Source organism: Tursiops truncatus, chromosome 3 (genome assembly GCF_011762595.2).
Source record: "Tursiops truncatus isolate mTurTru1 chromosome 3, mTurTru1.mat.Y, whole genome shotgun sequence".
In the NCBI taxonomy this organism is placed as follows: Eukaryota; Metazoa; Chordata; class Mammalia; order Artiodactyla; family Delphinidae; genus Tursiops; species Tursiops truncatus.
This window is the reverse complement of record NC_047036.1, coordinates 126,529,936-126,548,250: the sequence shown is the minus strand read 5'-3', so window position 1 is coordinate 126,548,250 and position 18,315 is coordinate 126,529,936. Positions and strand designations below refer to the sequence as shown.

The 18,315-nt window shown below is 37.2% G+C and overlaps 1 protein-coding gene across 17 annotated transcripts in view; it reads left to right on the top strand.

The window, feature by feature from the left end:
• LOC117307482 (uncharacterized) overlaps window positions 1-18,315 on the top strand; it is a 186,029-nt gene that overhangs the window by 138,806 nt on the left and 28,908 nt on the right. For 15 of the 17 annotated variants that reach the window (XM_073802722.1, XM_073802719.1, XM_073802714.1 and 12 more), the window contains 4 exons: window positions 2,779-2,933; window positions 15,620-15,893; window positions 16,716-16,864; window positions 17,460-17,561. The gene's annotated coding sequence lies outside the window, so the exon portion shown is untranslated. The remainder of the gene's footprint in view (window positions 1-2,778; window positions 2,934-15,619; window positions 15,894-16,715; window positions 16,865-17,459; window positions 17,562-18,315) is intronic. The other 2 variants (XM_073802720.1, XM_073802718.1) reach the window with 1 other exon arrangement.

The following is an 18,315-nucleotide window of genomic DNA, read 5'->3' as shown; positions in this document are numbered from 1 at the left end:
CATATGCCTGTTGGCCATCTGAAAGTCTTGTTTGGAAAAATGTCTATCAGTTCCTCTGCCCATTTTTTAATAGGGTTGTTTGTTCTCTGTTGTTGAGTTATATGAGTTCTCTATATATTTTGGATATTAACCTTTTATTAGATATATGATTTGCAAATATTTTCTCCCATTTGGTATGTTGTCTTTTCATTTTGTCGATGGCTTTCTTTGCTGTGCAAAAGCTCTTAAGTTTAATTAGATCCCATTTGTTTATTTTTGCTTTCGTTTCCTTTGCCTTAGGAGACAGATTTTTAAAAATATTGGTACAATTTATGTCAAAGTGTGTTCTGCCTATGCTTCTTCCTGGAGTCTTATGGTTTCCAGTCTTACATTTAGGTCTTTAATCCATTTTGAGTTTGTTTTTGTATATGGTCGCAGAAAATGTTCTAATTTCATTCGTTTACATGTAACTGTCCAACTTTCCAACCACCACTTATTGAATGGGTCTTTTCCTGCATTGTCTATTCTTGCCTCCTTTGTCATAGATTAATTGACCATAAGTGTGTGGGATTATTTCTGGCTTTCTATTCTGTTTCATTGATCTTTCTGTCTGTTTTTGTGCCAGTACCATATTCTTTTGATTTCTGTAGCTTTGTAGTATAGTCTGAAGTCAGGAAGCATGATTCCCCCAGCTCTATTCTTCTTTCTCAAGATTGTTTTGGTTACTCAGGGTCTTTTGTGCTCCCATACAAATTTTAAAATTATTTGCTCTAGTTCTGTGAAAAATGCCATTGGTATTTTGATAGGGATTGTGTTGAATCTGTAGATTGCCTTGGGTGAAAGTTTAGTATCTTTAAATAACAAACATTTATTATCTCACAGTCTCCGTGGGACAGGAATTTGGGCATGGCTTTGCTGAGTTCTCTGGCTCACAGTTTCTCACAGGACTTCAGTCAAGGTTTCAGGTGCTGAGGACTCATGTGAAGATTTGATTAGGGAAGGATCTGCTCCCAAGTTCACTTAAGTGATTATTTCATTCAGTTACTCAAGAGCTGTTGGACTGTAGACCTCAGTCCATGGATGAGTAGCAGGCAGGTGATTTGAGACAGTGGACCAAGGAAATAGGAAGTATCCTCTGAGGGTTGAAAAGACTGAGCTGATGCTGAGGAAAAATTTATTCCAAACCTGGAAAAAGGCAAAATGCTCATTGCTTGATTCCTTCATATCATGCTAAAGCTTCATCAGAGAAATCAGTTAGGCTTTCATCTGACTGTGGAATATAACTAACAATTAACAGTTGGCAAGGGTACAGACAGCACTGTAAAGTTAGCGGTTAGTTTATTGAAAATTACAGGGTTTGATATTTTGCTGCATTGTGGAGAAGATAACCCTAAAGTTTATAGGCTTGTTCTCTTGAAGAATATTTATAGATTTTCATCTGACTGAGCAATTTTTGATTCTTTTCCCTTTGAATAATACAGAACTATGTTCTTCAAATGCTCTTGCCACCAACCCCATTGTCTTCTAATTGGTTTTTTCATTAATAAGTTAACATTTGGTACGTGATTATTACCTGTTGTTTTTAACAGTGCGTGCCAATTAGACTGTGGAAAACAGACTTGACCAAAGACACTGCTCTGAGTATTGCAAGCCATAGAAATGATAAAAACAGATGACATTCTGCCATCTGCAGAGGGAGAGGCATGGGGATGTTTTGTCTCTGTACAATCTTAGAGCAAAACTAAAACAGCTGAAGTGAGGCTTGTACCTACAAGTTCTGATTATGTTATCTTATATGATGAAATTCTAGTTGTTGCAGGAAAGGATCAGAGAAATAAGCAATACGTTTTTCCTAAGCAAGCCAATGAGTCCTAGGGAATTTTATACAAGAAGCTGAAACTGGCTAGACAATGTGACTGTCTTTGGAAACTGGTTTTGTTTTTCAAGGAGAGGGAGTAAGAGAACAGTGTTTACCTCATGATCTCAGTTACTGAGTCAGTGGATAAAAGTCCAGTAAGTTCATACACAGCAAACACAGCAGAGAGTACAGTAACTGCTTCAAAGTATTTTCAGAGAAACACCAGAAGGCAGAATGATTCAAAAAAAGAAATAAGTGACCGGAAGCATATGGACTAGCTAATTTAGGGAATCAGATGTAAAATATATAACTCTGCCACTCTGAAAAGTTTTGGTAAATGCTATTCATGCCAGGGAGCTTCCTAGCCTACAGAACAAAATAGATTGAACAGGAAGAACCAAGGTAGCATGAAGAATTTCAGGAGTATTTTAAGTAATCCTACTATCTAGAGATCAGGGAACCTAATTTCTATGACTTGTAGAGCTTTCTCCTTAATTCATGATGACTAATTAATAAACTGAGCTCAGGGAATGGGATAGTTTTAGATATAGAGAAGGAGTCTGAGGCTTTCATGAGATGGTTTTGATCATTAGTTTTAGATAATGAAGGTAATTCTATTTTAAACTGGAGAATTTTCAAGAAAAAATATTTGCAGTAGTATAATTATGTTGTACTCAAATGATACAAATGTTTTTTGAAAATTACATGTTCCTTCTGCTCTCTTAATAGACCTGTTTGATATAACAATCTTTCAAACAATAGTTAAAATTTAGGCACAGTTAGAAGTTAATTTACTCCAGTGGAAATTCGCTCAAAATTTGTGTCTTACATATACTCACCTCTCTGACCACAGAATTCTAATTTGTCAATGTGTATAAACACAGGGTTTGGCAACATAATCAAAAATATCGTATTTCTTACAATTTTCTCTCTTCCTCAAGGCCCTTATGTCTTGCAAACTTCTCTCCATACATTGGCTGGTTCTGATGGTGCTGACCACAGCACGAGGCCTCTGGGAGCTGAGGGAATTCCCCCGTTGTGCTGGGTTCTGGCTCGCCTGCATTCCTTGCCTTCCTCTGGTGCTGCCCTGGCTCAGGTAAGTGCAATATTGTGCCGTGTGGTCCTCTCCCACTGATGAATCATCAGTGTTCCTAACAAGCCTGGCAGGTGACTTGTTGCTTCCTGTACTCAGACCCATCTACACAACTGAGGAAAACGGCTCAGGTTAAGTTCCAGGATCTAATGTCAATTAGAATTTAATTAATAATGAGTCAGTAAGGAAGATAGAGGTGAATACATCTAACATCCTAACCTCCACTGTCTTCTGCAGTGACTTTCATCCAATAATTTGTATTTGTATTATTATAGGAGAATTCGTTCTTCTTTGAAAATTTTAAGACTTATGTAGAGTTCCCAATAATCCATGTGGCTATTTTTTCCTTGAATTTTATTTCTTTATTCTACATGGAATTATTTTACTTAGTACAAATACTTTTACTTCTAAATGTAAATATCTTCAGATTTTAGATCGCAAAAGTGAAATAGAACATTCTCTAGGATAGCTCACATACTAGGATACAAAACAAGCCTCAACAGATTTAGCTGTAAGAGTAAGAATTATTTCAAGCATCTTTTCTGACCACAATGGCATGAAACTAGAAATCAACCACAGGAGGAGAAACAAAGAAAAAGGCAATTACATGGAGACTAAGAAACATGCTACTAAAAAAACCAATGGGTTAATGATGAAATGAAAGAGGAAATAAAAAAACAAATACCTCGAGACAAACAACAATGAAAACAAAACACAACCATACAAAATCTATGCATGCAGCAAAAATAGTCCTAAGAGGGAAGTTTGTAGTGATACAGATCTTCCTCAAAAAACAAAAATAATCCTAAATAGGGACTTCCCTGGGGCACAGTGATTAAGAATCTGCCTGCCAATGCAGGGGACACAGGTTCGATCCCTGGTCTGGGAAGATTCCACATGCCACGGAGCAACTAAGCCTGTGTGCCGCAACTACTGAGCCTGCATGCCACAACCACTGAAGCCCACATGTCTAGAGTCTGTGCTCTGCAACAAGAGAAGCCACTGCAATGAGAAACCAGAGCACCACAATGAAGAGTAGTCCCCACTCACCACAGCTAGAGAAAGCCCGTGCGCAACAATGAAGACTCAACATAGCCAAAAATAAATAAATAAATTTTTAAAAAAGAATTTTTACTTATTAAAAAAAGACATAAAAGAGGAGAAATAGCAACTGATACCGCAGAAATACAAAAAATCATAAGAAAATATTAAGAACAGTTATATGCCAAAATGGATGACCTAGAAGAAATGGACAAGTGTCTAGAAACATACAGCCTGCCAAAACTGAATCAAAAAGAAACAGATAATTTGAACAGACTGATTACTAGAAGTGAAATAGAATCTGTAATTTAAAAAACTCCCTGAAAAAAAAGTCCAGGATAGGATGACTTCACTGGGGAATTCTACCAAACACAGAAAGAATAACTTACACCGAAAAGACTCTTCCAAAAGACTGAAGAGGAGGGAACACTCCCAAAGTCATTCTATGAAGCCACCATCACCATGATACCAAAACCAGATAAAGACCCTACCAAAAAAGAAAATTACAGGCCAATAATCTTTGATAAATATAGGTGCAAAATTCCTCAACAAAATAATAGCAGACTGAATCCCACAACACATAAAAAGGATCATATATTGTGATCAAGTTGGATTCATCCCAGAGTCACAAGGATGGTTCAGCATATGCAAATCAATCAATGTGATACACCACATCAACAAAAGAAAAGACAAAAACCACATGATTATCTCAGTAGATGCAGAAAAATCATTTGATGAAATTCAGCATTCATTCATGATAAAAACTCTTGCGAAAGTGGATATAGAGGGAACATATCTCAAAATAATAAAAACCATTTATGACCAAACCACAGCCAACATAACATTCAATGGTGAAAAGCTGAAAGCCTTCCTGCTAAAATCTGGAACAAGCCAAGGATGCCAACTCTCACCAATTCTATTCGACATAGTATTGGAAGTCCTAGTGACAGCAGTCAGACAAGAAAAATAAATAAAAGGTATCAAATGGGAAGGGAAGAGGTAAAATTATCATTATGTGCAAATGACAAGATACTCTATATAGAAAACCCTAAAGACTCCACACAAAAACGGTTAGAACTGATAAATGAATTCAGAAATGTAGCAGGATACAAGATTATTATACAGAAATCTTTTGGCATTTCTTTACACTAACAATGAAATATCAGAAAGAGAAAGTTAAAAACAATCCCATTTAAAGCCACATCAAAAATATAAAATAAAATGCCTAGGAATAAACCTAACCAAGGACATTAAAGACTTATACACTGATAACTATAAAACATTGATAAAGGAAACTGAAGATGATTCAAGGAAACAGAAAGATATCCCATGCTCTTGGATTGGAAGAATTAATATTGTTAAAAGGGCCATACTACGGAAAGCAATCTACAAATTTAATGCAATCCCTATCAAATTACCCATGACATTTTCCACAGAACTAAAGCAAGTAATCCTAAAATTTATATGGAATCATAAAAGACCCAGAATTGCCAAAGCAATCCTGAAAATAAAACAAAAGAACAACAAAAATGAAAAAACAAGAACAAAATTGGAGGCATAAGCCTCCCAGACTTCAGACAATACTACAAAGCTACAGTAATCAAAACAGTATGATACTGGCACAGAAACATACACATAGATCAATGGAATAGAATAGAGAGCCTAGAAATAAATCCATACACCTACGGTCAATTAATCTTTGACAAAGGAGGCAAGAATTTACAAGTGGTGCTTGGAAAGCTGGACAGCTGCATGTAAATCAATGAAGTTAGAACACTGCTTCACACCATATACAAAAATATACTCAAAATGACTTAAAGACTTAAATGTAAGATGACTCCAGCCTCCTGATTGCAACAGTGCCCTAGGCCATAGGTAAGCGGGCAGCAGCAGCAGCAGCAGGACCTAGGACCCTATCCCTGCAGCTGCAGAGACACCCATGACTCTGACCCTACATTCCCTCACTTACAGTGGTGGCACCAGCAAACCGAACAACCCCAGAGGCACAATCAGTGATAAGGCTGGCATGGGGCGACACCTCTGTCTGAGACAGTGGAGGGTGAAAGTGCGGACTCCCAAATAGAATCAGAGGCAGCTCAGGTAAGAGAAACCAAAAAGGTGTGCTATAGCGCCACTTACTGGAAATGAAAAGAAAGGCCTCTAATTTCTAAACAACTGAATCATTAAAATCAAGTAGCAAGTTGGCTACTTCAGCGCACTGGCAGAGGAACAACTCATCAAGCAGTACAGTAACAACAGTAATAATAACACTATACCACAAAAAGGTAATGACACTTCTACAGAAACCAAACTTAAGGTCATGAAATATTATGATTGAACAGAGGATTCAAAATAGGTGTCATAAAGAAACTCAACAAGCTACAAGAAAACTCAGAAAGGCAGTTCAGTAAGCTCAGGAATAAAGTTAATGAGCATAAGAAATACTTTACCAAAGAGATTGAAATTCTAAAAAGAACCAAATAGAAATCCTGGAGCTGGAGAACTCAATAAATGAGACAAAGAGTGCATTAGAAAGCATTGGAAATAGAGCAGACCATATGGAAGAGAGAATTAGAGAGCTTGAAGATAGAAATATAGAAATGATATAAGTGGAAGAGAAAAGAGAATATTTTGTAAAGTGAGGAAAGTCTACAAGAGCTATCCACCTTTTTTAGGAATAGCAACGTTAGGGTAATAGATATCCCAGAAGGAAAAGAGAGGAGAAGGGAGCACAGAGTTTATTTAAAGAAATAATAGCTGAGGTGGCCAATATGGGGGAGTAGGAAGACCCTGAGCTCACCCCCTATGTGCATACCAAAATTACAACTACTTACAGAACAACTGTCGATGAAAATGACCTGAAGACTAGCAGAAAAGATTTTCTGCAGCTAAAGATATAAAGAAGGAATCACAGTGAAGTGATAGGTAGGAGGGGCAAAGATACGGTATAGTCGAAACCCACACTCCCAAGTTGGGGGACCCACAAACAGGGGGAGAATCACAATTGCTGAGGTTCTCCTCAAGGAGCAAAGGGTCTGAGCCCTACATCATGTTCCTTGGTCCAGGGGTCTTGCATGGGACGGAAGGCCCCCAGAATATCTGGCTTTGAAAACCAGTGGGGCTTGTGTATGGGAGAGCCAGAGGACTGTAGGAAACAGAGACTCCAATCTTATAGGGTTCACACAAAATCTTACATGCTCCAAGACTCAATGCAGGGGCAGTAATTTGAAAGGACCTCAGGTCAGACCCACTTGCTGATCTTGGAGTGCCTCCCAGAGAGGTAGGAGGCAACTGGAACTCCCTCTGGGGACATAGACACTGGTGGAGGGCATTTTGGGGAGCTCATTCTACCACTGGTGCTGGCAAGTGCCATTTTGGAGTCCTTCCTCTAGCCTGTTAGTGCCAGGGGCTTACCTGCCCACCAGCCTGTGGGCAGCAGTCCCGTGATCCCCCAACCGAGCAGTCAGCCATCCTGGGACCCAACCCCACCCACCAGAGTGCTGGCACCAGCCACAGTACTCCCTGGTCCACACAGCCAAACATGCCAGGACCCGGCCCCACTCACCAGTGGGTTGGCAGCCTCTGCATGAGGCAGGACCTGGCAGCCAACCAGGCTCGGGGCCAGCCCCACTTACCTGCTTACCCATAGGAGTCCACCCCACCGCAACAGAAGGGCCCACACAGCCCACCTAGGGGGCACCCCTAGAGCATGTAGCTCTGGTAACTAGAGGGGAGTCTGCTGCTGGGCCCCATAGCAGTCTCTGACATAAGGCCACTTCTCCAAGTTTGGAAAATGTAACCATCCTACCTAATATGTAGAAATAAAAACAGCAAATTAGGCAAAATAAGGTGACAGAGAAATATGTTCCAAATGAAGGAACAAGATAAAAACCCAGAAGAGGAACTAAGTGAAGTGGAGGTACCCACTTTACCCAATAAAGAGTTTAAGGTAATCATAAAGATGTGTTCAGTAAACTCAGGAGAAGAGTGGTTAAACACTATGAGAAGTTTCACAAAGAGTTAGAAAATAAAAAGAGGAATCAAACAGAGCTGAAGAATACAATAACTGAAAAAATACACTAGAACAAATCAATGGTAGAATAGATGATACAGAGGAATGGATCAATGAACTGGAAGGCAGAGTAGTTTCCACCCAAGCTGAAGAGAAAAAAGAAAAAAGACTTTTAAAAAATTAGGATAGTTTAAGAAATCTCTGGGATAACCTCAAGTGTACTAACATTTGCATTATAGGGTCCCAAAAGGAGGAAAGAGAGAAAGGGTCAGAGAACTTATTTGAAGAGATAGATAATAGCTGAAAACTTCCCTAACCTGGAAAAGGAAACAGATGTCTAGGTCCAGAAAGATCAGAGAGTCCCAAACAAGATGAACCCAAGAGATCCACACCAAGACACAATGTAATTTAAATAGTAAAAATTAAAAGATAAAGAAAGATAGGAGTTAAAAGCAGCAATAGAAAAGCAACTAGTATGTACCAGGGAACTCCCATAAGACCATCAGCTGACTTTTCAGCAGGAACTTTACAGGCCGGAAGGGAGTGGTATGATGTATTTAAAGTGATGAAAGTAAAAACCTGAAACCAAGAATCCTCTACCTGGCAAGACTTTCATTCAGATTTGAAGAGAGAGAGTTTTACAAACAAGCAAAAGCTAAAAGAGTTCAGCACCACTAAACCAGCTTTACAAGAAATGTTAAAGGGACTTCTCTAAGTGGAAAAGAAGAGACTACAACTAGAAGTATGAAAATTATGAAAGGAAAAATCTCATTGGCAAAGACAAACATACAGTAATGGTAGTAGATTAACCACTTATAAAGTTAGTAGGAAGGTTAAAAGACAAATGTAGCAAAATCATCTATATCCACACTAAGTAGTTAAAAGATAAAACAAAAAGATGTAAAATATGATGTCAAAAACATTAAATGTTTGGGTAAGGGAGTAAAAATACAAGGTTGTAAAAATGCACTTGAACTTAAGAGATCATCAACTTAAATGTATTTACATGTATATTTACAGTTATGTTTATATATAAACCTTATGGTAATCATAAACTAAAAATCTGTAATAGATACACACACAAAAATGAGAAAGGAATCCAAATATAATGATAAAGATAGTCATCAAGTCACAAGGGAAGAGAGCAAAAGAAGAAAGGAACAAAAAAGAACTACAAAAACAACCCCAAAACAACAAAATGGCAATACGTACATATCTATCAATAATCACTTTAAATGTAAATGGTCTAAATGCTCCACTCAAAAGACAGGGTGACTGATTGGATAGAAAACAAAACCCATATATATGCTGCCTACAAGAAACTCACTTTAGATCTAAAGATACACACAGAGTAAAAGTGAGAGAATGGAAAACGGTATTCCATGCAAATGGAAATGAAAACTGGGGTAGCAATACTTATATCAGACAAAATAGACTTTAAAACAAAGATGGTGGGACTTCCCTCGTGGTGCAGTGGTTAAGAATCTGCCTGCCAATGCAGGGAACACGGGTTTGATCCCTGGTCTGGGAAGATCTCACATGCCATGGAGCAACTAAGCCCGTGCACCACAACTACTGAGCCTGTGCTCTAGAGCCTGTGTGCCACAACTACTGAAGCCCACACACTCTAGGGCCCACGTGCCGCAACTACTGAGCCCGCATTCTGCAGCTACCGAAGCCTGCCTGCCTAGAGGAAATAAAAAAATACCTGGAGACAAAAGAAAATGGAAAGACAGTGGTCCAAAAACTGTGGATATAGCAAAAGCAGCTCTAAATTTATAGTGATTCAAGCCTACTTCAGAAAACAAGAAAAATCTCAAATAGAAAACTTAACCTTGCTACTAAAGTAACTATAAAAAGAAGAACAAAAAAAACCCAAAGTTAGTAGAAGGAAAGAAATCTTAAAGATCAGAGCACAAATAAATGAAGTGGAGTCTAAAAAAAAAAAAAAATAGAAAAGATCAATAAAATTAGAGATCACTGTTTGAAAAGATAAACAAAATTCATGAACCTTTAGCCAGATGCATTAAGAAAAAAATAGAGAGGGCCCAAACAAATAAAATCTGAAATAAAAATGAGAAGTTACAACCAACACCACAGAAATACAAAGGATCATAAGAGATCACTGTAACCAGTTGCATGCCAATAAAATGGACACCTAGAAGAAATGGATAGAAATGTACTATCTCCTAAGACTGAATCAGGAAGAAACAGAAAATATGAACAGCCTGATTGCCAGTAATGAAATTGAATCAGTAATGAAAAAAATTCCCAACAAAAGTCCAGGACAAGACGGCTTCACAGGTGAATTCTACCAAACATTTAAAGAAGAGTGAATATCTATCCTTCTCAAACTATTCCAAAAATCTGAAGAGAAAGGAATGCTTTTCAAACTCATTTTATGAGACCAACATCACTCTGATACCAAAAGCAGACAAAGACACTGCAAAAAAAGAAAATTACAGGCTACTGTTTCTGATGAACATAGATGCAAAAATTCTCAACAAAATATTAACAAACTGAATCCAACAATGCATTAAAAGGATCGTATACCATGATTAGATGGGATTTATCCCAGGGATGCAGTGATGATTCACTATACACAAATCAACCAATGTGATACACCAAATTAAAGAATAAAAATCATACGATCATCTCAATAGATGCAGAAAAACTTCTGACAACATTCAAATCCACTTACAATAAAAACTCTCCAGAAATTGGGTATAGAGGGAACACACCTCAGCATAATAAAGGCCATATATTACAAGCACACAGCTAACATTATATTCAGTGGTAAAAAGCTGAAAGCATTTCCTCTAAGATCAGGAGCAAGACAAGGATGCCTGCTCTCCCCACTTTTATTCAACATAGTATCGGAAGTCCTAGACATAACATTCAGCCAAGAAAAAGAAATAAAAGGAATCCAAACTGGAAAGAAAAAAGTAAAACTGTCACTGTTTGCAGATGACGTGATAGCATATACATAAATAAAAATTTCTAAAGAAGCCACCAAAAAACTTAGAACTACTAAATGAATTCGTTAAAGTTGTAGGTTACAAAACTGGTATACAGCCACCTGTTGCGTTTCTTTCTTTCTTTTTTTTCTGTTGCATTTCTTTACACTAACAACAAACCATCACAAAGAGAAATTAAGAAAATAATACCATTTAGAATAGCATCAAAAATTATAAAATACCTAGGAATAAATCTAACAAAGGAGGCAAAAGATGTGTACACTGAAAACTATGACATTGTTGAAATAAATTGAAGAAGACGCAAATAAATAGATATTCTGTGCTAACGGATTAGAAGAATTGACACTTTTAAAATGTCCATATTACCTAAAGCAATCTACAGATTCAATACAACCCATTTCAAAATCCCAAGGACCTTTTTTCACAGAAATAGAACAAAAAATTCTAAAATATATAGAGAGCTGCAAAGGACTCCAAACAGCCAGAGCAATCCTGAGAAAGAAAAAGCTGGAGATAGCACACTCTGATTTCAAACTGTATTACAAAGCTATAGTAATCAAAACATATGGTATTGGCAGAAAACCGGATACATAGATCAGTAGAACAGAGTTGAGGACCCATAAATAAACCCATGTACATATGGACGATTACTTTATGACAAAGGAGCAAAGAACATACAATGGAGATAGGATAGTCTCTTCAATTAATAGTGTTGGGAAAACTAGACAGCCACATGAAAGAGAATGAAATTAGGCCACTATCTCACAGCATACAAAAAAATCAACTCAAAATGGATTAAAGACTTAGAGGTAAGACCTGAAACCATAAAACTCCTAGAAGAAAACATAGGCAGTATGCTCTTTGACATTGCTCTTAGCAGCATCTTTCTAAATATGTTTTCTCAGGCAGGGGAAACAAAAGCAAAAATAAACAAGTGAGAACACATCAATCTAACAAAGGAAACCATCAACAAAACAAAATGACAGCCTTTCAAATGGGAGAAGATATTTGCAAATCATACACATCCAGTAAGAGGTTAATATCCAAAATATATAAAGAAGTCTTAAAACTCAACAAAAAATTCCATTCTCTATATCTGCGTCTTTATTCCTGTCCTGCCCCTAGGTTCTTCAGAACCTTTTTTTTTTTTTAGATTCCGTATATATGTGTTAGCATACGGTATTTGTTTTTCTCTTTCTGACTTACTTCACTCTATATGACACAGGGAGGGGGAAGGGTAAGCTGGGACGAAGTGAGAAAGAGTGTCATGGACATATATACACTACCAAATGTAAAATAGATAGCTAGTGGGAAGCAGCCACATAGCACAGGGAGATCAGCTCAGTGCTCTGTGACCACATAGAGGGTTGGGATAGGGAGGGTGGGAGGGAGATGCAAGAAGGAAGGGATATGGAGATATATGTACATGTATAGCTGATTCACTTTGTTATACAGCAGAAACTAACACACCATTGTAAAGCAGTTATATTCCAATAAAGTTATATTCCAATATATATTCCAATAAATAAATTGTGACCACCTAGAGGGTTGGGATAGGGAGGGTGGGAGGGAGATGCAAGAAGGAAGGGATATGGAGATATATGTATATGTATAGCTGATTCACTTTGTTATACAGCAGAAACTAACACACCATTGTAAAGCAGTTATATTCCAATAAAAAAATTAAAAAACAACCCTATTAAAAAATGGGCAGAAGAGCTGAAGAGACATTTTTCCAAAGACATACATATGGCCAACAAGCACATGAAAAGATGTTTAACATCACTAGTTATTAGAGAAATACAAATCGAACCACAATGAGATATCACCTCAAGCCTGTAATAATGGCTGTTATCAAAAAGGCAAGAAATAATAAGTGTTGGTGAGGATGTGGAGACAAGGGCACCCTCTTATACTGTTGCTTGGAATATAAACTGGTGCAGCCACTGTGGAAAACAGTGTGGAGATTCCACAAAAAATTAAGAATAGAATTACCATATGATCTGGCTATCCTACTTCTGGGTATTTATACAAAGAATATGAAAGCACTAATTTGAAAAGATATATGCACCCGTTTGTTCATTGCAGCATTATTTACAATAGCTAAGATATGGAAACAACCTAAGTGCCCATCAACAGATGAATGGATAAAGATGTGGTATATATATATACAATGTAATACTACTCAGCTATAAAAAAAAAAAAGAAAATCTTGTCATTTGCAACAGCATGGATAGACCTTGAGGGTATTATGCTAAGTGAAATAAGTCAGACGGAGAAAGACAGATACCATGATTTCACTCATATTGAAGTATAAAAAATGAACAATAAAATAAAATAATAAAATAAAATAAATGAACAAACCAAACCAAACAAAAACAAACATATAGATACAGAGAATGGAGAAGGGGCTGGGGGGAGGGCAAGAGGGCTAAGTGGGTAAAGGGGATCAACTATATGCTGATGGATGAAAACTACATTTTTGGTGGTGAGCATGCTGTGGTGTACACAGAAGTAGAAATATGATGTTGTGCACATGAAACTTATATAATGTTATGTCACTATTACCTCAATAAAAAATTATTAAAATATTCTCTCTCTTGTGTACGTGTGCACGTGTGTGTGTATGTTTACATGTGTGGCATGTTGAACTCACCAAAGTATTCAAGAAAGAATCTGCATTTAATTGCTGTTTAGGAAATGAATTATTAAGGATAGGCTAGGATTTGGGAAAGCAAAAATTAGAAGACAATTCAAGGAGGAGCAAAGATGTCATTGTGAGATGGTATGTACTGAGTGGAACTTATGAAAGGCTGGAATGGTCTTGGAAAGAAGATGGAGATTTGGAGTTTATCATGAAAGCAATGTCAAGCCATTGAAAGTTTTCGAGCTAGGAGGTAACAGTTAATATTAGTTTGTGTCACAATTTCTAAGGTTTTACTGTGGAAGTTTGTAGTTAGATTTAATCCAAGGAATTCATATGTGGGAAAAAAAGGTGAAAGGATGGACTGAGAGATTTTCGTCTTGCCTTGCTTCGTTTTCTGCATATGTTGTCCACTTTGAAAACATAAAAAAGTGTTATTTCTCTAATGTTTCTCCACAGGTTTTACTAGGGTACCCAAGAGGAATTCACATGCCAGGATCCTTTTTAAAGCTATCATTCCTGAGTTACTGTCTTTTACCTCTAAAGACATTCACTTGCCCATCCCATGTGGTCATTTTGGGAAATTGCCCCAGTTTATAGTTTTGAGCAAAGCTTATTAATTGGAGAGTTATTTGAGACATCTCCTTACTGGTGCTTCTGAATTTTTATGTAGCTCCCAGCAGCAATTACCTCATGGAAAAGTATTTGTTAACTTTCTCAATTAAGAATGTGCTGTCCATTGCACCCTCACTCCTATTTACCACCTTTGATTAAACCTCCTCCCACAAACAATATATTTGTTAATGCCCAGGCATTGGGATTGTGTTTAGAAGCAGTAACTAATTCATTATATTCAAACTTGGCAACTCTGTGGCAGAATTCACTCACTGCCTCCCCCACTACAGATAGGGTTTTATGTAAATATTTATATAAGAGTTTTGTATTTATTCATTTAGACCTTTTCAAAACCTTATTAGCTAATTTTGTCTAGGGTATTAAAGGAAAATCATTGAGAATAATTTTATTTGGATTTCCTATAATATCTATGTGTTCTGCTAACTTAACAGAAAAATGTCAGAAACTAATTGATGAGTTTTATCTACTTCTATTTTTATCAAATATGTGAGCTCAAATTATGACTCTCCTTAAAGAGATTGTTTTCCTGGGGATAAATTCAAAATGGAGAGTTGCTTAGCAGAGCTGTCTTTGTTCTTTACTGTGTTTCACAGGGACTAATAATGTAAAAGAGATAAGAGGTGACCAAGGTCAGGAATAGACATTAATATAAATTGAGTACTGACTGCTTGTCAGGCGCAGGCTCAGGCTCCTTCACAAAGTATATCTTAAAAATTTTCTTCAGAATTCAAACAACAATTTTAAGAATATTATCTCTAAAATATTCTGTAATATTAGATATATTAATATATATGATAATGTGTAGTATATATTTATATTATACATCTTATATTAATATATTTTGTATTATATGATAGATAATTTTATAATGTTATACTATATTAATATTATAATAGACATTAGATTATCTAATATTACTCTTAAATATAATATTACTTTGATAAGTATTCACCTTCCTTCTTTAATGTGCAAACTATCCTCCCACTCTCCCTAAGGGAGGCAGCCAAAACGCCTATCATTTGGCTTAGTCTCAGAGTCAGAGTCTCATGATAGTTTATGTATAAGTTTCAGATGTGCCTCTCTTAATCCAGAGACTAAACTCACACACACCTATCCTTCAATGAAGGAAGAGGGACAGGATAACCACTGTGAACACTCCTGTTTGAAAATAGAAAGATTGGGAAGCTGTGGTAATCTCTACAGCAGTGAGCAGTAATGAATGACTCCTTCCAGTGGTCTCCTCGTTTGGTCTGCTCCTCTTGATCTGATCTGGCCCCGTGGCTTGCTTTAATAGAATAGAATGTGACACACGTGCTATTATGTTACCCCTGGCCTAAGACTTAAAAGGACGTGACTACTTCCAATTTTGTACTCTTAGGGTTCGGCCACCATAGAGGAAGTCTGATTATGCTGAGACTACCAGACTCTTAGGGAAGCCTAAGTGAGCCACTTGAAGATGTCACATGAAGGAGGATCGAAGTGCTTTGATTGACAGCCCCACATGAAATCCCAGCCTCCAGGCAGCACCATCTGCCACTGTCTCGGACATTACGAATCAGTTGCGCCTCCAGTGAGCCGTCTTGGACATTCCAGACCAGTTGAGCCTCCAGATGACTGCAGCCACAGCTCAACCCACGTAAGGAAGAACCCAGGTGAGCTCAGCAAATCCACAGACTCATGAGCCATGATGCTAGTTGTTGCTGATTGAAGCCACTAATTTGAGGGTGATTTGTTACATAGTAACAGATAATTGAAACACACAGAGATCACTGTTCAGAGCAATTCAGAACTTTCTCTTTGTAGATCCTGTGAAAGTTCCTTATCTGTGGGTGAGGATGTGTCTTGATTAAGCCTAATGTACCTTAATACAATCTCTGTGATAGCTTCAAGGGAGAAGACCTTTTCTGAATGATAAAGATCACAAGCTAAATACCTCTTCTCTGACAGGTATATCTTCTTAGAACACAGGACTCATTCTCATGCTAACTGTAGCATCTCTAACTGTACCATCACATGGCTTAAAGAAAATCACCCTTAATAGACAACTAATGGAAACATACTGTATAGCACAGGGAACTCTACTTAACGCACTGTGGTGACCTAGATAGGAGGGAAATCCAAAAGGGAGGGGATATATGTATATGTGTGACTGATTCATTTTGCTGTGCAGTAGAAGCTAACACAACATTGTAAAGCAATTATACCCCAATAAAAATTAATTAATAAAAAAAAGAAAAGAAAAGAAAATCAGCCTTGCTTTAAAGCTTTACAACGAAAAATGACATCCTTTGGATAATATTGCTCTTACTTTCTGTAAGCTTATGTTATTACCTATCTGCATTCTTCTCCCTCTCCACATTAGAGATTGCTAGATCCTTTGTATAGCAGTCAGCAAACTGAATTTATAAGTCTGAGTGGAAAGCATGTTACTCCTTCCAACTCCTAGCCGATCTCTCCTGCTCTTTGTTACCCAGGTCTCAGAGCTCCTCCCACCTATGCCTTCTTGTGCTCATGCTGCCATGAGCATGGCACTGACTGGCCCAAGCTTCTCTTTGGCCCTCAGGATCCTGCATGGCTACTTCCACAGGGACACCCTCACCCAGATTATCTTCTCAGCTCTCAGGCAAGTCTTCACCTGCAGTTTCTTCTTTAGCCTTTAAGAAATGCATCATGCTGGATCACAGAAAGACTCTTGGGTCTTAGTTCAAGATCTCTGGGAAGCAGATTCAGGGATGAACATTTGAGTGCAGGAGTTTTATTAGGGAGGTAGTAGGGAAAGCTCAAGTTGAACTAAGAGGCAGTGTTGAGAGAGACTTTGATCCCACAAGGAGCTCTGGAGCTAGAATGGCCTTGCAAAGTGGTTTCAGATTCAAGCAAGTGACTGGGCCTTTGTATGAGCTGTATTCTCTCAGCTTTTGACTACCAGCGGGCAATTACATGTAAATTGCAATGAGATGTGTGTGGGAAATAGAGGATGAGTGGTCCTACTGTGTGCAGTATTATAAAGAGTAGCCAGAACACTAGCTAGGATCATTTTGTCACGAAATGTATGTTATAAATCTTCAGCTATTTAATGGTTTAAACATTTTCCCATTTGTCAATGAACGTTTTTGGCAACAATGAGCCAAAGAACCTGAAAAGCTTACATTTAATAAAATATTGTATAATTAAATTGTGTTCCTTTTAAAGAGAATTGATGGTGTATGTGCTCCTTACAGGAAATGTTTTCCACCTGCCTTAAGAACAGTAGCAATATCACTGACCCCATGAAAATGAGAAGACACAAGTTAGCTGAAGAAGCATCAGCATGTTTTTAAAAAGTAAGTGTTCTAAGAAGACTCTAGCCAAAGATGATAAATTCACACATTAGGCAGCAGAAGGGGGTTTACATGTCACTTTGTGACACATGTCCTTTTATATAGTCTAGTCACTGTTCTTCTAAAATAGTTTGTCTCATTTTTTCCTCAAGTTTTCTTGAGCACCATTCTAGTGCTACTGTGTTGTTTCACTGGAAAAACTTTGCCAAGAGTTTGAATGAAGCCAGTGTCATTAGCTGTATCAACCAGAAAATTAGTTAATTCTAATAACAATTTGTTTCTTTTATTCGATTGACACAGTAAAAAGAATTATTTTGGAATTTCATTTTGTTGAGAAATGTTACATAATTGTAACATTTATGAGACAAGTTACATAATTGAAAGTATAAATTCAGCTCAAAACTTTAACATTGACTATAAAATTACAATTGACTCTTGAGCAATGCAGTATTTAGGGGCGCTGACCCCCCCTCACAGTGGAAAATCCATGTATAACTTTTGACTCCCCCAAAACTTAATTAGAAATAGTTTACTGTTATATGTATATCTACATATATTTTGTGCATTCATGACATACCTTTTTCTTATTTTTTTTCAATATTTCTAGGCTATGCAGTTCATCTGCAAGTTTTTACAAATTGTCACAAATCTCCAAAAATTTTTCCAATATTTTTATTGAACAAACATCGTTGTATAAGTGGACAAGCACAGTTCAAACCCATGTTGTTCAAGGGTCAACTGTATGCTTTATGATGGT